We start from the raw sequence: 23,769 nt of genomic DNA on the forward strand, positions 1-23,769 counted from the left end.
GAGTTATCACACTCGAGACCACCGAGTTTGAAAACAACCACACGGGCAAACCGATGGTTAACCCAGGCAAAGACAAAGTTGCGATATACTGAACACCGACATTTCCAACAGCAGGAAATGGACGAGGGTTTCCATCAAGGGGAACACCTTGGCCAGTGGGCTCAAGGAAGGATGCCACTGAACGAGGGATAATTCTACTCAATCTAACGCAAACAAAATCTAATTGGGTAAATGTTATCGTGGCCAATAAATTTTAAGACGCAAAGACACGACTTGACCTTTTCATGTTTTAAGAGTCGAGAAAAGGACAAAATATGACTCTAGTCTCCTTCGAATATTTAATGAGCACGAAGTGACAAGACGCTCACAGGCACCTTTTCTTTTAGGGAGTCCGAAAAGGATCAAAAGTGACTGCTCTGGAAAACTAGGCAAGAGGTTTACCAAACAATCCGTAAAACGGCTTATACACCTCGGCAATTAGATGAAAACCAAGGACTTCCCGTACTGCAGTCAATCTTCCCGAATGCTGTGTTCAGTGCATTACGGCTTGTAAGGCGGCAGACTCGGCTTCCTATGGATAAAAGGTTTTAATCCTATAGGGGTCCCCCAATATATACGCGACGGTACGTGGGGGCACAGTCCGTATTGGCACCTATCGTTTCACCGTGGAGGAATCACCCAACCACTCAACGGTAAGCTACCAGGTTTAAAGACGCCGGAACACGTCTCTAACCTAGACCTCTAGAATGTTTGCGTTAGGTTCCAATGCGTTGTTATGTTCATTGAGTTTATTTTAAAGTTTATCTTCAATTATGTTTCAGTTTTTTGGTCCTACCGTATGTGGTATCTCAAAAGCTTCTTAGATGCAAACTACATGCCAAAACTATATCATTTCATTCGATGAATTCTATCTACAGAAGGGTTGAAATCTTTACACAAACAAAATGATCACTCAGCAAACAACAACGATCCTGATGCAGCTAATAACAAGAAATGAAAAATTTGTCCTTTTCCTTTTTAATAGCAACAAATAACAATAAACGCTAACTAATATGATGCAAAAGATTTTTTGTTTTTCTTTCCTTTAAGATGGCATGATGCATGTAAACAAATCTTAAGAGATATTCACAAGTATACACAATCCAAGTTCACTCAATGAAATAGAACCAATCCTGAAACACCAAAATGAACTATCCAAGCAAGGAAAAACACAAAGACTTCCAATGAACCATGTAATCTAAGTTCAAATGAAGTCGAGCAAAATCCAAAGAAGCTAGAAGTGAATCACCCAAAGCATAGAAGACCAAGCTTTAACAATCACTAGATAGGTGCAGAACACAACCAATAAATTGACTGGAAAATCAAAAGACCGAAACTTCCCATAGAAGGCTAGACATGCGAAGCCACTAGATGTTCTAGGGCTGAGACGAAAATCAATAGAAATCAGCAAACAACTGAAGGATAAAGGTCAAAACCAGTCAAACAGAGGTTCAACACACTTCCAGAGGCTGTAAGAGATATAAAAAGATAAAAATCTGGGTCGAAAGAGCTTCCAACCGACACACAGGCAAAATTCACAGGGATGGCGCGAATGTTAGCCTGCAACTTGCGCTACCAAAAGATTGGCGCGAGTTGCTGTTGGGAAACATGCGCCAACTGGCGCGACTGTCAGAACAAAAACCGCGCCAACTAAGCTTGCCGGCTAAAAAAATAAATAACACAACCCCAGGTCGGGTCGACAGTGCTCAGATGGATCGAACAGTAAATAACAATCTCAAAACTGACCCAGAAAGCTCATGCACTCAAGCAAGCAAGAGAAAATTAACATGCAAGACAAATTCTAAATAGCTTTTCCCCAGCGGAGTCGCCAAATTGTTGGATAGGTAAATCCCCTCTGCGGACAGAGGCGATCCCACTAGCCTAAAACAGAACTAGCCACAATCAAACCACGTTGCCACGCAAGTTCCTACTTGTACATTAAAGGTGAATTAAGAAGACCAACCTGGAATCCAACGCTATATTCGAAGCAGAGTTGGTATTCCCGCTCCCTCGTTCCGGCAGGTCACAATCCTTGCGATCCTTGCAAACGGACACCTGCATAAAATCGACCAAGGCACAACTATATTTCAGTCAGAAATGAAATAAATCAAGCATCGCTATAATAGACAATGAGATTGGAACTATAATAGTAGTCGTTCATTAATGAATAATAGACAGGAAAAGTTACAACCAAGGTTCTGACGTTGAACCTCTCCTCCGGCTGGGCGAGAAACTATATGTGTCTTGCAATGTACCTCCTCTCCGGCAGCATAACCTCTCTATGCTTCACTATCACTCACGACAAGCATAATCACAACTAGCATTCCTCCAAGAATTAAGAACTCCAACTCAAGAACTAGCTTGTCTAATGCATGAGGACAGATATTTATAGATGGAGAAGGGAGAAATATTCGATGAACCAGGACACCCATTGTGGATTGGCATTATCTCTAAAAAGCCACTGTGGATAGATGTCGAGGATAGATGATGACTCTCGACCTCTATCAGATGGATTTTTCCCTCAAAAGACTTCGTGATCTGAAAGGAAAAAAATAAACGGGCGTGCTTTTAGCAAAATTCATTACCAAACTGGGCTGGCGCGGGTATTGTTCTGTGACAGAGCGCCAATGGTCGCGCCCTCTTTTGAGGATCTCAGTGATTGGCACGGGTAAGATACTTGTGGACCTGCGCCAATGGAAAAAGAGTACTTTTCAGGGAGAATTTGCAGAAGGTGTCTTCAGGGAACATGAAGTACATACTCAGGGGAACATAATGCAAGTGTTTTTGGGTTATGTCACTGCTCACAGGTCCTGGAATGTGTCCTCCAATGTATGGAAATAGGGCGATAGGGACGGTGACCAATGGTGACAAATTACTGTGTAACAGAGCGCAAAGGGTTAGCCATGGTATACACACTCTAGAAGTTTAGACACTATTTTTTGGGTGGACATTTTAAGATGTATACAAATCATTCTATGTTGAAATACCTTTTCAATAAGCGTATGTTGGGGGGGGGTGAATCTGCAGGTGGTTGTTGTTGTTCCAGGAGTATGATTTTGAGGTTATTGTGAAGCCTGGATGACTGAACGTGGGACTAGACCATCTGTCACACATCAAAATAGGGGAAGAGCCCACTAATTTGCAATGTGCATCGCAGATGGTCACTTTGAAGACATTATACACTTCCTAATGATAGGAACTACCCCGGAAGGCTACACCGTCTAGCAAAAGAAGGACTTAGTGGTGCATATGGCATAATTTTCTTTCATTCCTAGACATCTGTACAAAATGGGGTCTAATGAATTATTATGACGATATGTATCAGATTTTGAGAGGAGTAGTATCCTCATGGATGCTCATGGGGGCACCGCGGGAGGTCATTATTCAGGAAGAGCGACCGCACAGAAGATTCTATGCACAGGGTTGTGATGGCCAACCCTCCATCAAGATTCAAAATCTTACTGTAAGGCATGTGATGTGTGTCAAAGGACTGGCAAGCCATCACAAAGGGATGAGTTGCCTTTGAACCCACAGATGATGTTACAACCTTTTGAGAAATGGGCGATAAATTTTATGGGACCCATTTAGCCCCAAGGGAAGAAGACAAGAGCGTTGTACATTATCATCACGACTGAGTATTTGAATCGATGGGTGGAGGCACAACCTGTGAAGGATTGCACAGGTGCGACTATTGTGAAGTTCCTCTTTGAGTATGTACTGACATAATTTAGGTGTCCAAAGATTCTGATGAGTGATCATGGTACGCACTTTCTGAATGAGACGATTAGCGCATTGACGGAGGAATTTCAGGTATATCACCAGAAGAGCATGCCTTATCGCCCACAGGTTAACAGGATGGTGGAAGCATTCAATAAGGCATTGGAGAATGCGTTGACCAAGGTTTGCAATGCTCAGTGAAGTGATTGGGACCTACGCATACTCGCATTTCTATGGGCCTATCGGACGACATGCAAAAATTTGATTGGATAGACACCCTTTAGACTTGTATATGGTGTTGAAGTAGTGATGCCCATGGAATACATTGTGACTAGTCTGCATATAGTGACACTCATGGGTATGACGAATAGCGAAGCCCTGGAAGAGAGGCTCTCGTAGCTAGCTGAACTTGAAGAAGAGATATTTCTAGTTGGATTTCACCAACAGATCCAAAAGTAGCATGAAAACGCATGGCATGTGTTTAGTTAATTTAGTGTCCTAAATTTCTTGCATAAATTATCAACCGAGGTTTGTAAGTTGATGAAGTGTAGTGCACTATATGTGCTTAGTTAACCCTTCTTACTTCGTTGTTTTGTATTTTTATATTTTTTTGGGGGGGTTTTGTTCTTTGATTCCTAATGATGTACAATCTGAACTATGAGAAACTGAATCTAAACTTCCTAATGGTAAACCAAGAGCTAAAACTAATCAAAATCTAATTTAAAGGAAGGAAAAACAGAGCATTTGTGACTATATTGTCATTAATCCTAAGTCATGAGTCTAATTCTTAAAATTAAAGGTGAAGTTGTAATTCATGTTGAGCTAAATACAGAGAATGAAATCAACTGAAGTACTTCTAGTTAATTTAACGTTCAATTTTGAAAGATGACCTTCTTGAGATGGAATACAAGCAATTTTTTGTAATTTATGATCTAGAGAACTAAATGAAACATAAATAAGGTAACTGATTGATTTCAACCATTATGTGAAGTAAATGTTTAACCATTTAGTCTAGGATGAGTATCAACTTGAAATGGTAATAAAAAACACAATGTATTGACAATCTGAACTAGAAAATAAATAACAAAACAATGAGTAAGCTAGTCAACAGTGCATTCTCATTACTTCAACCTTACTCTGTTTAGAAACAAAATCATTTCCTTTCATGAAATGTGTTGGAGAAACAAGACTACACAATTGAGTTTTAACATTATGCTATTGATTAAAACTAAAAGAAATCAAACTAAAGAAATCAATCTAAGTTAGAAATACTACTAAAAGCAAATGGTGAGATTAAAACTAAACAGAAAATGAATGGAAAGAAAACCTCCTTCAATGCAGGGGCCCTCTACAATTGACTGGGTTGAGCTGCTAACTCATTGAAAATTCTCTTTTAAATGATCATTGGTCAACACACGATTTTATATTATAGGCAAGAACGAAGTTCCAAAAAATAGAGAGCTGAAAGTCTGAACTTAATACATCAAATTCTTTGAACCCCCCTCGGTTCTGTACAACTAGTATTTAAAAGGAAATATTCATAATTGTCTTTGAGGAAAACTAGCTACAAGTGGCCTATACATGTTACTGCGTAAATGTCTGATCAGCTACAGGTGACTTGAATTTGAGTGAGATTTTTGCAACAAAACCGCTAACACACGTGGCTGATCCGAGTTAATGCTGCAACAGAACTGTTGTATTTATTGATTAACAACGAAAGAGTAAACAAAGAATCCTATTTCTTCCAGGTATCATATGTTTGACTCTACCTTTGACTATGATCTTGAGCTTGTTTTCTTATCAATCTGGGCTGAGTGACTAGGATAAGATCCAAGTGGAGACGATTCTAGAGATGCCCATGTGACCGGATTCTTCATTTGACAACTGGAACCTGCCACACCATGGAGGTAGCTACGAAATACACAATTAGTTGTAGAATAGGTTGTGTTTTGTACCTAATTTGCAAAAATTTAATCAAATAGCAAAAACATAAAAATATAACATGTGAATCATTTAATGCCCTCTTTAAGACAAAACCTATCATTTATCACTGATGGGGATCTGTAATCTTATGGAAAAGCAAGGGAAAGAAGTGAGAAAAGTTGTCAAGGAGAGGGTAATTCTGATGTTCAACATACCCCCACTACAAAATCATTGCATGTCCTCATGCAACTTTTCAAAAATGTGAAATATTCTTTCCTATTGCATTTGCTTAGACACTTTTGCGAGTACATCTAATTTTCTTCTTTTTCTCTTCTTTGAAGTGACTGGCATTCTGGGTTTCTTGATAAGGAGCCTGTATTTAAGGTTGATGACTATTTTGTTCAAGCTTCTATTCTTCCTCTTCAACTTCCTATTCTTCTTATACCATAGCCCTAAATAGAGAATTGTTTTATCAAGAATAGCCTTATCCAATTTACTTTGTTCCCTCAAGGTTTCATTTTCTTTCTTGATATGTATGTTCAATATCTCTAACTCATAGATTTCTTGTTTGGGAGAGTCAATTAGAGGTTCTTGTGGATTGACAGATGGTTTTGGATTGACAGAGGATTTTGGAACCATTGAGGCACTTTTCTTCTCCATTGATTCTATATAATCATATATTTTTAGCTGAATTGGGTCTATGCGTGGAGATCTTCTGCTGGGTCTGCCTTCAAAATACTGTTCAGGGGAATTTTGAGGACTGTGTGTAGATGGAACGTTATTAGGAGATGGTACTGGGGTTTCTTCTTCTAAATTTATGAACTTCGTCCCCTTTGATGTTACCTTCTTTACCATTCCTCGGAGTCTAGAGCTCCTTCTAAGTTGTAGAGGACTTATGTTCTCCTCCTTTGTACCCTTTTTCTCCTTTCTTATCTTTTCTTTTCTCTTGATTTGTTTCCTAGTCTCTGCCAACTATTCAAAGATTAATTTTTCATCATCTTGTTGTAATGAAGATTGTGGTTTTTTTCCAGTAGTTTCACCAGCTTTCTTTTTCATCTTTCCCTTTTGTTTGATTTGCTCCCTGATCTCTGTCAATTTTTCAGAGACTAGCTCTTCATCATTTTTCTGCGTTGAGGACTCAGGTTTGCTTTGAATGGTTATACCGGTCTTCTTTCTCCTCCTCCTCCTGACATTACCCTCTTCAGGTGACTCTGATGCCTCTTGGAAATAGTTTCTTATCAGGAAATTTTCCCAAGTATCTCCTATTCTTTTCAAATGAAACTCAACCAGTGTCTTTACCAACCCATGATGCTACATGGTTGTGTCTATGGATTCTATTTTCTTCTTTACATTTAAAGCCATCCTTCTTAAACTGTTTAGTCAATTTAGTGTCCTAAATTTCTTGCATAAATTATTAACCGAGGTTTGTAGGCTGATGAAGTGTAGTGCACTATATATGCTTAGTTAACCCTTCTTACTTCGTTGTTTTGTATTTTTATATTGTTTTGGGGGTTTTTGTTCTTTGATTCCTAATGATGTACAATCTGAACTATGAGAAACTGAATCTAAACTTCCTATTGGTAAATCAAGAGCTAAAACTAGTCAAAATATAATTTAAAGGAATGAAAAACAGAGCATTTGTCTATCTTGTCATTAATCCTAAGTCATGAGTCTAAATCTTAAAACTAAAGGTGAAGCTGTAATGCATGTTGAGTTAAATACAAAGAATGAAATCAACTGAAGTACTTCTAGTTACTTTAACCTTCAATTTTGAAAGATAACCTTCTTGAGATGGAATACAAGCAACTTTTTGTACTTTATGATCTAGAGAACTAAATGAAACATGCAGAAGGTAACTGATTGATTTCAACCATTGTGTGAAGTGAATGTTTAACCATTTAGTCTAGGATGAGTATCAACTTGAAATGGTAATCAAAAACATTCATTAACGCAGTGTATTGACAATCTAAACTAGAAAATAGATAACAAAACAGTGACTAAGCTAGTCAATACTGCATTCTCATTTCTTCAACCTTACTCTGTTTAGAAACAAAATCATTTCCTTTCATGAAATGTGTTGGAGAAACAAGACTACACAATTGAGTTTTAACATTATCCTATTGATCAAAACTAAAAGGAATCAAACTAAAGAATCAATCTAAGTTAGAAATATTGTCAAAAGCAAATGGTGAGATTAAAACTAAACAAAAAATGAATGGAAAGAAAACCTCCTTAAGTGCAGGGGCCCTCTACAACTGATTGGGTTGAGCTGCTAACTAATTTAAAATTCTCTTTTAAACGATCATTGGTCAACACATGATTTTATATTATAGGCAAGAATGAAGTTCCCAAAAATATAGAGCTAAAAGTCTGTACTTAATACATCAAATTCTTCGAACCCCCCTCGATTCTATACAACCAGTATTTAAAAGGAAATAATCATAATTGCCTTTGAGGAAAACTAGCTACAGGTGGCCCATACGCATTACAACGGGATTGCGTAAATGTCTGATCAGCTACAGGTGACTTGAATTTAAGCGAGATCTTTGCAATATAATCATTAACACAAGTGGCTGATCCGAGTTAATGCTACAATAGAACTATTGGATTTATTGATTAACCACAAAAGAATAGATGAAGAGTCCTATTGCTTATGGGTACCATATGTTTGACTCCACCTTTGACTACGATCTTGAGCTTGCGTTCTTATTGATCTGGGCTGAGTGACTAGAATAGAATCCATGTGGAGATGATTCTAGAGATGCCCATGTGGCCGACGTATTCATTTGACACCTGGAACCTGCCAGACCATGGAAGTAGCTACGAAATACACAGTTAGCTACAGAATAGGTTACATTCTATACCTAATTTGCAAAAGTTTATTCAAATAGCAAAAAGATAAAAATATAACATGGCAATCATTTAATGCCCTCCTTAAGACAAAACCTATCATTTGTCATTGATGGGGATCTATAATCTTAAGGAAAGGAAAGGGGAAGAAGTGAGAAAAGCTGTCAAGGAGAGGGTAATTCTGAGGTTCAACATACCCCCACTACAAAATCATTGCATGTCCTCATGCAATTTGAAAATTTGAATTATTCTATCCTATTGCACTTTCTCAGACACTTTTGCTAGTACATCTAATTTTTTTATTTTTCTCTTCTTTGAAATGACTGTCATTCTGGGTTCTTCACAAGGAGCCTATATTTAAGGTTGATGAATTTTTTGTTCAAGCTTCTATTCTTCCTCTTCAACTTCCTATCCTTCTTATACCATAGCCCTAAATGGCGAATTGTTTTATCATGAATAGGCTTATCCAATTTACTTTGTTCCCTTAAGGTTTCATTTTCTTTCTTGATATGTCTATTCAATATCTCTAACTCATATATTTCTTGTTTTAGAGAGTCAATTAGATGTTCTTGTGGATTGACAGAGGGTTTTGGATTGACAGAGGATTCTGGAACCATTGAGGCAGTTTTCTTCTCCAGTGATTCTATATAATCATATATTTGTTGCTGCACTCGGTCTATGCCTAGAGATCTTCTGCTGGGGCTGCCTTCAAAACACTGTTCAGGGGAATTTTTAGGACTATGTGAAAATGGAACATTATCAGGAGATGGTATTGGGGTTTCTTCTTCTAAATTTATGAACTTTGTCCCCTTTGATGTTATCTTCTTTACCATACCTCAGAGTCTAGAGCTCCTTCTAAGTTGTAGAGGACTTATGTTCGCCTCCTTTGTACCTTTTTCTCCTTTCTTATCTTCTCTTTTCTCTTGATTTGTTTCCTAATCTCTGTCAACTCTTCAGAGATTAATTTTTCATCATCTTGTTGTAATGAAGATTCAGGTTTGTTTCCAGTAGTTTCACCATCTTTCTTTTTCATCTTCCCTTTTTGTTTGATTTGCTCGCTAATCTTTGTCAATTTTTCAGAGACTAGCTCTTCATCATTTTTCGACATTGAGGACTCAGGTTTGCTTTGAATGGTTATATCAGTCTTCTTTCTCCTACTCCTCCTAACATTACCCTCTTAAGGTGACTCTGGTGCCTCTTGGAAATAGTTTCTTATCAGGAAATTTTCCCAAGTATCTCCTATTATTTTCATATGAAACTCAACTAGTATCTTTACCAACCCATGATGGTACGTGTTGTGTCTATAAATTCTATTTCTTCTGTACATTTGAAGCCATCCTTCTTAAACTTTTTAGTCAATTTAGTGTCCTAAATTTCTTGCATAAATTATCAACCGAGGTTTGTAAGCTGATGAAGTGTAGTGCACTATATGTGCTTAGTTAACCCTTTTCACTTCATTGTTTTGTATTTTTATATTGTTTTGGGGGTTTTTTTCTTTGATTCCTAATGTTGTACAATTTGAACTATGAGAAACTAAACCTAAACTTCCTAATGGTAAACCAAGAGCTAAAACTAGTCAAAATCTAATTTAAAGGAAGGAAAAATAGAGCATCTATCCTATCTTGTCATTAATCCTAAGTCATGAGTCTAATTCTTAAAACTAAAGGTGAAGTTGTAATGCATGTTGAGATAAATACAGAGAATGAAATCAACTGAAGTACTTTTAGTTACTTTAACCATCAATTTTGAAAGATAACCTTCTTGAGATGGAATACAAGCAACTTTCTGTACTTTATTATCTAGAGAACAAAATGAAACATGTAGAAGGTAACTGATTGATTTCAACCATTGTGTGAAGTGAGTGTTTAACCATTTAGTATAGGATGAGTATCAACTTGAAATGGTAATAAAAAAACGTTCATTAATGCAGTGTATTGACAATTTGAACTAGAAAATAACTAACAAAACAGTGAGTAAGCTAGTCAATAGTGCATTCTCATTACTTCAACCTTACTCTGTTTAGAAACAAAATTGTTTCCTTTCATGAAATGTGTTGGAGAAACAAGACTGCACAATTGAGTTTTAACATTATGCTATTGATCAAAACTAAAAGGAATCAAACTAAAGAAATCAATCTAAGTTAGAAATACTGCTAAAAGCAAATGGTCAGATTAAAACTAAACAGAAAACAAATGGAAAGAAAACCTCCTTCAGTGTAGGGGCCCTATGCAACTGACTAGGTTGAGCTGCTACCTAAATGAAAATACTCTTTTAAGCAATCATTGGTCAACACACGATTTTAGATTATAAGCAAGAAAGAAGTTCCCAAAAATATAGAGCTAAAAGTTTGAACTTAATACATCAAATTCTTCGAACCCGCCTCGGTTCTGTAAAACCAGCATTTAGAAGGAAATAATCATAACTGCCTTTGAGGAAAACTAGCTACAGGTGGCCTATACATACTACAATAGGACTGCGTAATGTTTGATCAGCTACAGGTGACTTGAAGTCGAGTGATATGTTTGCAACAGAACTGTTAACATAGGTGGTTGATCCAAGTTAATCTGCAACAAAACTGTTGGATTTATTGATTAACCACAAAAGATTAGACAAAGAGTCCTATTGCTTCTAGGTATCATATGTTTGGCTCCACCTTTGACTACGATCTTGAGCTTGCTCTCTTATCGATCTGGGCTAAGTGACCAGGATAAGATCCATGTGGAGACGATTCTAGAGATGCCCATGTGGACGGATTCTTCATTTGACACGTGGAACCTTCCTGACCATGGAAGTAGCTACAGAATACACAGTTAGTTGCAGAATAGGTTGCGTTCTATAGCTAGTTTGCAAAATTTTATTCAAATATCAAAAAAATAAAAATATATCATGTCAATCATTTAATGCCCTCCTTAAGGCAAAACCTATCATTTGCCATTGATGGGGATCTGTAAAATTAAGGAAAAGAAAGGGAAATAAGTGAGAAAAGCTTTCAAGGAGAGGGCAATTCTGAGGTTCAACATACCCCCACTAAAAAATCATTGCATGTCCTCATGAAATTTGTCAAAAATGTGAATTCTTCTTTCCTATTGCATTTGTTCAGACACTTATACTAGTACATCTAATTTTCTTCTTTTTCTCTTCTTTGAAGTCACTGCCATTCTAGGTTTCTTCATAAGGAGCCTGTATTTAAAGTTGATGACTATTCTGTTCAAGCTTCTATTCTTCCTTTTCAACTTCCTATACCTCTTATACCATAGCCCTACATGCAGAATTTTATTATCATAAATAGCCTTATCCAATTTACTTTGTTCCCTCAAGGTTTCATTTTCTTTCTTGATATGTCTATTCAATATCTCTAACTCATAGATTTCCTATTTGAGAGAGTCAATTAGAGTTTTTTGTGGATTGATAGAGAGTTCTAGATTGACAGAGGATTTTGGAACCATTGAGGAACTTTTCTTCTCCAGTGATTCTATATAATCATATATTTGTTTCTGCACGGGGTCTATGCCTGTACATCTTCTGCTGGGGCTACCTTCGAAATACTGTTCAGGAGAATTTTGAGGATTGTGTGCAGATGGAACATTATCAGGAGATGGTACTGGGGTTTCTTCTTCTAAATTTATGAACTTCGTCCCCTTTGATGATATCTTCTTTACCATACCTCGGAGTCTAGAGCTCCTTCTAAGTTGTAGAGGACTTATGTTCTCCTCCTTTGTACCCTTTTTCTCCTTTCTTATCTTTTCTTTTCTCTTGATTTGTTTCCTAATCTCTGTCAACTCTTCAGAGATTAATTTTTCATCATCTTGTTGTAATGAAGATTCAGGTTTGTTTCTAGTAGTTTCACCAGCTTTCTTTTTCATCTTCCCTTTTTGTTTGATTTGCTCCCTGATCTCTATCAATTTTTCAGAGACTAGCTCTTCATCATTTTTTTGAATTGAGGACTTAGGTTTGCTTTGAATGGTTATACCGGTCTTATTTCTCCTACTCCTCCTAAAATTACCCTCTTCAGGTGACTCTGGTGCCTCTTGGAAATAGTTTCTTATCAGAAAATTTTCCCAAGTATCTCCTATTCCTTTCAAATGAAACTCAACCAGTATCTTTACCAACCCATGATGGTACATGGTTGTGTCTATGGATTCCAGTTTCTTCTGTACATTTGAAGCCATCCTTCTTAAACAGTTTAGTTACTTTAGTTTCCTAAATTTCTTGCATAAATTATCAACCGAGGTTTGTAAGCTAATGAAGTGTAGTGCATCATACGTGCTTAGTTAACATTTCTTACTTTGTTGTTTTTTATTTTTATATTGTTTTGGGGGTTTTTTCTCTTTGATTCATAATGATGTACAATATTAACTATGAGAAACTGAATATAGACTTCCTAATGGTAAACCAAGAGCTAAAACTAGTCAAAATCTAATTTAAGGTAAGGAAAAGTAGAGCATCTGTCCTATCTTGTCATTAATCCTAAGTCATGAATCTAATTTTTAAAATTGAAGGTGAAGTTGTAATGCATGTTGAGCTAAATACAGAGAATTAAATCAATTGAAGTACTTATGGTTACTTTAACCTTCAATTTTGAAAGATACCCTTCTTGAGATGGAATACAAGCAACTGTTTTACTTTATGATCTAGAGAACTAAATGAAACATGGAAAAGGTAACTGATTGATTTCAACCATTGTGTGAAGTGAATGTTTAAAGATTTAGTCTAGGATGAGTATCAACATGAAATGGTAATCAAAAACATTCATTAACGCAGTGTATTGACGATTTGAACTAGAAAATAAATAACAAAACAGTGAGTAAGCTAGTCAATAGTGCATTCTCATTACTTCAACCTTACTCTATTTAGAAACAAAATCGTTTCCTTTCATGAAATGTGTTGGAGAAACAAGATTGCACAATTGAGTTTTAACATTATGCTATTGATCAAAACTAAAAGGAGTCAAACTAAAGAAATCAATCTAAGTTAGAAATACTGCTAAAAGCAAATGGTGAGATTAAAACTAAAAAAAGACAAATGGAAAGAAAACCTCCTTCGGTGTAGGGGCCCTCTGCAACTGACTAGGTTGAGCTGCTAACTAATTGAAAATTCTCTTTTGAAAGATCATTTGTCAACACATGATTTTATATTATAGGCAAGAAAAAAGTTCCCAAAAATACAGAGCTGAATGTCTGAACTTAATACATAAAATTCTTCAAGCCCCCCTCGGTTCTGTACAACTAGTATTTAAAAGGAAATAATCATAACTGTCTTTGAGGAAAAATAGCTACAGGTGGCCTATACGTATTACAATAGGATTGTGTAAATGTCTTATCAGTTATACGTGACTTGAATTCGAGCAAGATGTTTGCAACAAAACCGTTAACACAGGTGGTTGATCCGAGTTAATGCTGCAACAGAACTGTTGTATTTATTGATTAACCATGAAAGAGTATACAAAGAGTCCTATTGCTTCCGAGTATCATATGTTTGACTCCATCTTTGACTACGATCTTGAGCTTGCTTTCTTATCGATCTGGGCTGAGTGACTAGGATAGCATGTGGAGACAATTCTAGAGATCCCCATGTGGCTGGATTCTTCATTTGACACCTGGAACCTGCTAGACCATGGAAGTAGCTATGGAAGACACAGTTAGTTGCAGAATAGGCTACATTCTGTAGCTAATTTGCAAAAATTTATTCAAATATCAGAAACATAAAAATATAACATGTCAATCATTTAATGCCCTCCTTAAGACAAAATCTATAATTTATCATTGATGGGGATCTGTAATCTTATGGAAAAGCAAGGGAAAGAAGTGAGAAAAGCTATCAAGGAGAGGGTAATTCTAAGAAATTAAGTTGTGGACCTTTAAGGTAAATGATCTAGTTTTATTATATGACAGTAATTTTGATAAATTTCCAAGGAAGTTCAGAATGCACTAGTTAGGGCCCTATGTGATTAAGGAGATTACTGACGGTGGAGCAATTCAGTTGGTTAAATTAAATGGATATCCCTTCCCAAGAAAGGTGAATGATAGCTGATTAAAGCCATACACCTGTGATCTGGCTAGATGATTATATGAGGGTAGCATAGTATTAACACTCCAGGCAGTCAAAAGGAGGCACAGGACTTAAACTACACTGCCTAGGTTGGTGAGCTGCACGATTGGAGGATTGTGCGAAGTGAGGAGATGTCACAGGGTTCGAAACAGTGTGAAGGGAGATGCCCTACCTAGGCAACTGCGCTACCGAGGGAGCTGTGAATTGATGTGAGGCACAGGAGCTCAGCAGGACCTTCCATTATGTGTGGCTTTTGTTGTCTATTTTGTTGGTAGCATGGGAGCTCCCAGAAGATAGTCAGTTCCCCTCGATCGCGTTGGACCTACTAGAAGCAACGAAGTAAGCTTCACTGCGAGTGACCAAGGATGCACAATGCATCAAGGATAGCAATATCTTCTGGATCTTGATGGAGATGAACATCCGCATGGCCATCAATCGTACACTGCGGTTGTTGCCTACTATGTTCACCAACCTGCAAGGGTACGAGAAGTTCAAGGAAGATTTTCACCATGTGTCGATCAAGGCATGGAAGTACCCTATGGAGACATCGTATGACTTGCCTTACTTCGCAACGGGCGACACAATTGATGCAGTGCTTGATCATTGGCCGGTAGAATAGCACACTACATTAGATTTGGCGGTGGGGGCGAGCAAGTCTGCTGCACAACGCAAGAAGGAGGAGGCCAAGCTCAAGATGATGTGGCTGACTAAAAAGAGGAACAAGAAGGTCGCTGACAAGGCCCAGGCAGAGAACAATACCACCCAACAGATAGAAAAGCAGACAACGAAACAAAGTTGGGCTCTTACAAAGGTGTGAGGTCGCCTTCGCCCGACGCTGAGGAGGAAACGGATGAGAAAATAGAGCATCAAGACATGGACCCATAGGCGACGTCAGTCTGCATCAAGTGTCCATGGGAACAAGAGAAAGGAGGGTAAAGGAAGAAATCCAAGGCCACTAAGATGTCGTTGGACCCAATCACCCTCACAGAGGATGATCTCCATGACATTGGAGACACAGTGCAGGATGTCACTGCGGAGGCACTACAACAGTTTGAACAACAACAGAAACTACTATTGGGAGCCATCCAGACAGGTCTACAGCAGCTGCAGACTTGTGCATCCCACACTGGCATGGTGTCCACCAACATCGCGATCGGTACTTCAAAAGCTGTCAAGATGCTACACGAAAAGGTCTCCAGCGCGATAGTGCTACCGGATGGAGCACTGACCACAGAGAATGAAGCTGACAGGCCCACTCTCAGTGCCCTCAAGGGAGTGGGGTTGAACTTGGAAGCACTCCCTGGGGAGGTTCTCCACCTACTGTGAGATGGAGTGATTGCGGAGCTAAGGGCCCACAAACACCGTGTTCTACAGGTGATCAATGAGAAAAGGATTAATAACAAACAGATGGCCCTACAATGACACTCTACCATCACCGCCATGACCGAGGTAACCGAACAAAACAGGCATATAATTCAAGTTGTGGAGGAGGAATTCCGAATGGTCCCAGAGTTGGCCATTCTTAAGGAAGAACCAGTTGAGGTGCGTGTCCGCAAGCGTGCTACAGGGGTGCGCAACGCTTGCACAGAGATGGCTAGGGTTTAGCTGGATCTAAACCTATAGATTACAGAATTACAGTTGAAGGCCCAACCTTCAACCCCACCATTAGTAAAGGAGCAGTGTGCAACTGCTGTCACAGAGGTGATAGTGGCAGTAGATAGTGCAGTAACAAACTATACAGAACTTTTTGAATAGTCGTTTGAAGTCCTGATGAGCTTGCAGGAGGACCCTAGTGTACAGTGGCTGGAGACAAAAGCGCAAGAACTGTAGCAACTCTATGACAAAGTAAAAGGTACAACTTCGACCATCGTGCTCACACAGAGACTGGCGAAGCTGTGGGAGGCAAACCATGTGAAAGAACAAGTAGATGTAGTGTAGCACAAGGAGGAAGTCTTAAAGGCACGCTTGAAGCCTTGTTTGGATGAGGCTTATTCGGTCACGACTTATATTAAAGGAAAGATCACAAACCAATAAGAAACTCAGTAGAAACTTCAGGCTGATAGTTCAGGACTAGCGACTGAGCAGTTGGTTGAAGAAGCGAAGTAGGCGGACACACAGTGCATTGCCGAGGTTGCAGTCATACAGGTTGAGCTAGGAGGTCTTCACACCAAGATCTCCGCACCTACAGAGTGACTCAAGGACAAGTCAACATGTTTGTGTTTGGGGCCTATTGGGAATGGGATCCCCCAAGAAAAATTTTGGGGCTAAAAGCCCATGTTTTGGGTCAATTGTGTAATAAAGTTGTAAAGCCTCTGCATTTTGTGGTCACGGAGCGCAAAGGTGTCAAGAGTCATAAATGGTTTTCCACCCTTATTTTTTAAAGTGAAAAGTCAGTTGTAAAGATCCACCTATGGTCCGCGGACCATGGGATTGTATAAAAAGGAGCTAAGTAATTAAGATATAAGTAGTCTTAAGTCTTTAGCAAAGTATGAAGTGAAGAGTCTGGGTAGAGAAGTCTAAGTGTTCAGGTCTTAGCGTAGGTAGAGGCTCTACAGCTGAGTGCATAGAGGCCTAGGGTGGAAGTCCATAGCTGAGTGCGTGGACCCCTGCAGCTATGTGCATAGGGCAGATAGAGTCTTTAATAATCTAAAGATATCAATAAATAGAAGTATTTTGCAAATTCTATGTATTTATTTCGTGTTAATGCATCTGGTTATATTGCATTTTTGGTTTAATTTACAATGTTTATGTGATGCACAAATATATGTGATTATATTGGTTAATTGAACACAAGTAAGAATATCAGTTTACATAGTGCTAACTGTGATTGTTTAGTAAGATAAGTAAACCACTTAAGATAAGTGGGGAACTTGTAGAGTATGTTGCCATAGCAGCGCAAAAGTACCTGGATTGCGGGTTAAGGCTATGTGAAGGTCAATCGTACTCCTTCGCAGAGGTACTGAAGGATCGAATAAAGGGCTAGATTGATAGAGCCCTAAAGCTAGTGACCTACATAGAAGTATGAATAGAGGGTATAAATCGACATCACGACCATCTCAGGGTGCGGAAACCTAGTTCCAGCATCCCCCCATATTGTTTCGGGTGAGACTTCAGTCCGCACTCTGTGGCTGATGCTGAAAGGGCCAGTAGTGTAGGGATTTGTTTGGCTAACTAACATTGAACTTGGGTTAGGCCCCACATAGCCAACATAGTCATATATTATATTTTATTCCTTTTGAATTTTATTTAGTATTTTTTTGCAAAAAAACAAATAGACAGGGAAAAAGAAATGCAAAAACTTCATTACAACAAACACAAATTACACAACTTTAATTCACATGATTTCTATGTCTAAATATTTAGTTGAAGGAAATTGATAAGTCGACAACCAATTGTTGGATCTAGCCACTAAGGTTAGGCCCAAGACAATATTGAGTGCTACGTTTTCTCTCGTAAGATTATTTACACCATGTTCTAAGAAATAGTTTCTCTAGACCAAGAAGATAACTCTCTAGGTAGGTAAAAATCACTAGAATCAAGCCCTGTAGCATGAGAGACATGAATTCAACTGGTGAGAGATGATGGGAGACCATGCTTGCATGTTCATTGGAATCCCTATAGCATGGTTGCATGGTTGAGGTGACAGTGATCTATGTGGAGTTTCGTACATCTAAAACAACATGGAACTTACTACAAATCCACCTTTGTTACACACACATATTGATTTATGGGTGTATCTAGATGGATATGAGACAACATCAAACAATATTGGAGATAGCATGTAGACCAAGAAAATTGTAGTTGTGTATATTTACCCTCTATGTGGAGCTTAACAAATGCATTGAATTTCATTCCATGAAGGAGTGGAGCACATACTATGGAGTTGCATGATGAGAAGGTTGCATGTTGTAGAGACTACTTGTATGTCACATGTTGTGAGTGCTAGATGCTAAGAATTAGATTTAGATGTGACCATAGAGCTATATTTCATAATGATATATTGGGTAAATAAATAAGGAGGTGTAGAATCATTGTAAGGAGGGACCTCTCATTCTACATTGAAGAAGGAATCTCGCTTGTGATGGATTAAAACTATTGCAGCTATTGGAATTTTATCATTCAATAAAGTCTTCATAGATTTATGAGAGCATGTGATGTATGCAAGGTGGCGTACGATGAGAAATTGAGAAGAGTGTTGTGGTTGTTTTCAACTATCATTAATTCTTGCTTAATTTGAATTTCTACTCCACACTTTAGTAAGATGAAGGAACTTGTGATCAAAAGACTGAAGAAGGCAAAGTAATTTTCTAGAATAAGAAGGTAATTTCTAATTTTAAAAGTAGCAAGACATTTATATTTTTTAAGGTGTGCTTAGGGGATAATTCTTGGGTGAAATATTATTTAGATGTGTTAAACAATTTAGGCAAGTCCATTTATGTGAATTGGAAGTCCAAAATTCAAACCTTGAGAGAGGGGGGAATGTTTGTCCCATTGTATTTGGACATGAATCCAAAATTGAAGCCCCCACAAACTTGGTTTAGGAATGGGATTGCCCTGAGAGAAAAGAAAAAGGGATTCTTAGAGTGTTTGTGAAGGAAAATATTATTCCACATATCATAGAATGGAAGAAATCCAAGGAGGGATGGAGTATCCTTAAAGGTTTGTACAAATAAATAAATACAAACTAAGTTTTGTTCTTCAAAACAAATTTGTTTTAAATTAAAATGGAGGAGAATGAGAATGTAAATAACTTTATCTCTATATTTAAATATTTGAAAGACAAGCTAGGTGATATTAACAAAAATATGTCAAGCTCAAATCTGGTAACTATAAGCTTAATGGTATATTATAAAATATTAGATTTTTACTATAGGCCTTGTAGCCTAGGAAATGACACCTACATTTGATGAACTCACTAGTATTATTGTGCTAGAGGAAGAATGAAGGAAAAATATTAATTGTAGGTCTCAGAATTCAAATGGTGTGTTGATAGTTAGAGGGAAATAACCTTCCAAAGTAAATGCATGGGAAAAAAGGAATTGAATTAAAACACAATATGTAAATCCCCCATATGCAAAGTCACATCAAGGTACAACACCACCAAATTTGGATGCTGAGTTTAAAAATGGATCATCCTTGTTCCTACTATGGAAAATTTGGACACTATTATAGAGATTTTTTTAAAAGGAAATATCAAGAGTACAAACATAGAAATAAAAGGCATACTGGTAAATTTGATAATAGAGGGGAAAAATGAATGATTATCTAAAAAATATCATATTATTTATTTTAGATGGTTCCCTATTCACTAAGATGGATGACTGAAATGTATGGTTTATTGATTTCGTTGCCTACATTCATATGTCCTATAATAAGGATTAGTTTGAAAATTATTATGAAATAATTAATAGTGCTAATATGTATCTTGGGGATGATTTCTCACATCAAATTAAAGGATATTACGATGTATCTATAACATTACCAAATGATTTTGTTAAACAAATTCGAAATGTGATGTATGTGCTTGGTATAAAGAGGAACTTAATATCAATTTCTATCATAATATATCAATATTTGAAGGTGGATTTTCTAAAGTCGCATTGTCTACTGAGAGATATGTAGTATCATTACAAGAATATTGCATCAAGATTCAGAATTGGACGTTTATACAAGATTGATGCTACAAGAAAGATTCATTATAAATTGGCATCCAAAACCATGAAAACATGAGTTTCATGGCACATAATGTATGCTCCCTTTAATTAGCATTATTTGTTACTACTTCAAAATTCAGGAATTGTGGAGGGACTTTGAATGCTGAAACAATAACATATTGCATGTGAAGGGCGTGCATTAGGAAAGCTATAGATGTAAGAATTTCCTACTCATAAAGATAAAATAAAAAGAGAGATACTTGAACTTGTTCATACATATGTATGTAGCCCCATGCAAACAAGGTCACTTGATGGAGCATACTATTTTCTATTTTTATTGATAATAGAAAAAAGTATACATGGGTTTATTTTATTAGAAAGAAAGTGAGTTATTTGGATACTTAAAAAAGAAATGGATTAGAATAAAAAAGGTAAATACATGAATATTTTTCAATTATATCCAGAAGGAAAGTATACACTAGGTACATTCATAAAGTACTACAAAGCCAATGGAATTATGCAATAGTATACAATGTTGTATACTCCAAAGAAAAATGGAGTAGCTGAGAGAAAGAACAAAACCATAGTGGAACATGCATGGAGCATGATAAAAAATAAAAATCTTACTGGTGAGTTTTGGGTTGAAGCTATTAGTATTGTTGTTTATCTGAAAAATATAAGTCCAACTAAAATTTTAGACCATAAAACTCTTTTTAAAGCTCTTTCTGGCTATAAACCAGTGGTAATTCATTTAAGAATATTTGGAAGAAATTATTTTTCTCATGTTCCTAATGAATATAGGAGAAAACTTGATGTAAAAAAATCAAGTTCATTTTATTGGTTACTATTCTAAACAGAAAGGATATAATATGTTTGATACCTACACAAAAAGGTTTTGCAAATAGATATGTGTTACTTAATGAGTATTCAAATGAATGCCATAAGGTGGAAAATTATGATGCTTGGAATATTCCTTATGGTTACGATGATTATGTCAAAGAAGAAATAGATGAAAAACATGGACAAAAATAAGAGAAATAACCAAACAAGATGAAAAATTGAATTAGCTAAAGCACACCAAGCGCTAGAGAATATTCTCCACAAAGAAAAAAAATAGGTGACAACAAGTGAAGCACCAATTTCATCGCACCAAACTCAATTACCTATAAGGTATGAAGATTATGCCTTAATTACTAAATAATGAATGTCACAGAACATTTTGATTTTGAACAAGTTAAAGAGAATGAAGAATGTAGATATGGAATTAAGAAAGAGTATGAGTCCATAATGAAAAATTGTACATGGTAATTAACATAATTAACTAAAAATAAAGTTCTTATAGGATTGAAATGGTTGTCTGAACCTAAATTCCTTGTTGATGGTAGTATAGATAAATATCAAGCTAGAGAGGTTGCAAAAGGTTATCAACAAAAGGGGGAATTGATTATGAATACTCTTTTGTGCCAATAGCTAAGCTAAACAACATTATATTAAAGGTTTCTTTAGCTATAAAATGATTTAGGAGCATCCTACTCAGAGTATTATTGTTCATTTGCTTGATTTAGGGGGTGATGTTTTTATGTATTTTAGGAATCTTGTATAGAATGAGTGAGAAATCTATGTGTGAGGTTTTCAATTGTGAAATATTCTCAACTATGTGAGAATATCAGGGATATTTAATATGGCTAATCTCATAGATATCTTAGGGATTACGAGATCCTCGAATAGGAATTAGTCGAGTGAATTATGGAAAATATCATGGATTTAGTATAATCCATGATTATGTAATTATGTTATAAATGTAAGCCTGCGAAGAGAGTGTGGGAGACAGAGGTTACAGTGTTAGAGAGTTAAACAGAGCTTAGTGGAGTGAATAGATCAGAGCACAAGATTCTCTCAACATATATGTAAAGACTGTTATGAATGAAGAAAGGGGTTTTGTGTTTAAAAGTCATTTCTACATGGTTTTTATTATGTGACTTGATTCTTTAATTTAAGGCTGAATATGTGTTAAATCCAGGAAATTGTGTGTGAAATTAAACCTTTAGTGGAGTCTTTGTTTGAAGATCGATGATGTTCGCTGGTGAATGCGCACGCACCCTAACACAAGAAATGGACCCGAAACATTATGATATCGAGTTGATTGATAAATTCATGAAGAAACTTGGAAGAAGATTAGGATCGTCTGATCGATAGATCCAATAGATTTGTAGTCATTGTGTGCCAATAGGTGAAGAGGTTAATTCCAAAAACAGACGTGATCATTTATAAACCTAAGTTAACAACTTAGTTAATCATGATCGTCCGCTTGAAAAAGCTCAGATCGGATGGAAATCACATCGAAAAATGCACAGAGTTTAATCGAGATTTTGAATGTGATATGTTATGAACTGTGGTTTAATCCATTGAGTTCTGGATCAATCATAACCATTCATTGTGAATGGAAGAGATCTGACATATATCACTCTGGAAGATGTGTGCTAGTTAATTTAGAATTCAAACGTAAGAAAGTTATGAACTGGCATTTTATTTCCTTTCGGTTCCGTGGGTAAAAGTAAAGGTTTACCATATATCAGGAAATTTTAATAGTTCTACTATTTTAGCAAAATAGCTTAATTTGGAGTCCACGCAAGAGGTTGGGGTTTCATAGTTAATTAAACAGGGGTTTAATTAATGTAATTTCTGGGATTTGTGTTCGATGTAGTTTTGTTGTGTCAAAGTGGTATCAGAGCAGAAGAAGATTCTGCATGAAGAATGATCATATTGCAGACTTGTCAGAATTACTCTTAATAATTTTTGTGCAGAGTAATAACAGAGGAAGGTGAGAAGATTTGCAGTAGCCTAGAGCAAGGAGTGCTCAATTTGTTCCAGAAAAGAGAACCAGAGAGATGTCGAAAGACTGAGTTCAGAGGAGAGAAGATCGGTGAAGTATCGTGTATCAGGGAGGATTTGTTACTGCAGAGGTTTTGTTGCAGTTTACGAATGTTTTTACGAGAGACTAAGAAATCATATGACAAGGAAAATTAGAGGCATAATGGAAGAAAAGGGAAAAGAAGAGTATTCAGTTTTAGGATTTGATTGAGGTAAATATTTTCTTTTATTGAATTTCGAATATTGATTTCAGTTTGAGGAATTAGTGAAAATGAACATGGAGAAACTTAGGAAAGGTTCAAGTAAATGTCAGATAAGTCATGAAGAGCATAGGATAAGTATTGCAGTGATGGGAGAAGAGTTGAATATACTACAGGAACGGTTTCAAGAGAAAGAGAATGAAGATCGAAGACATGGATGGAGAATAAGGAAACGGGTCAAGTTGAATCTATTGCAACAAAAATGGAATGTTATGTTGATGAATAAACTTGAAGAAATACATATTTATTTGTTGGAGAATGAGAGACTCATATCAATTGAGTCATAGCAAAGAGGATTTGCTGAAACCCAGAAATTATGTGATGGGAATTTGGTGCTTAAAGCATCAAAAGAGACTGAAAGGTCGTATGGTACTAAATAAGGAATTTGTTGCTATAGAGACACCTAA

Source organism: Pinus tabuliformis, chromosome 3_1, assembly GCF_031772625.1.
Source record: "Pinus tabuliformis cultivar Carrire ecotype Pingquan chromosome 3_1, CPIR1, whole genome shotgun sequence".
NCBI lineage: Eukaryota > Viridiplantae > Streptophyta > Pinopsida > Pinales > Pinaceae > Pinus > Pinus tabuliformis.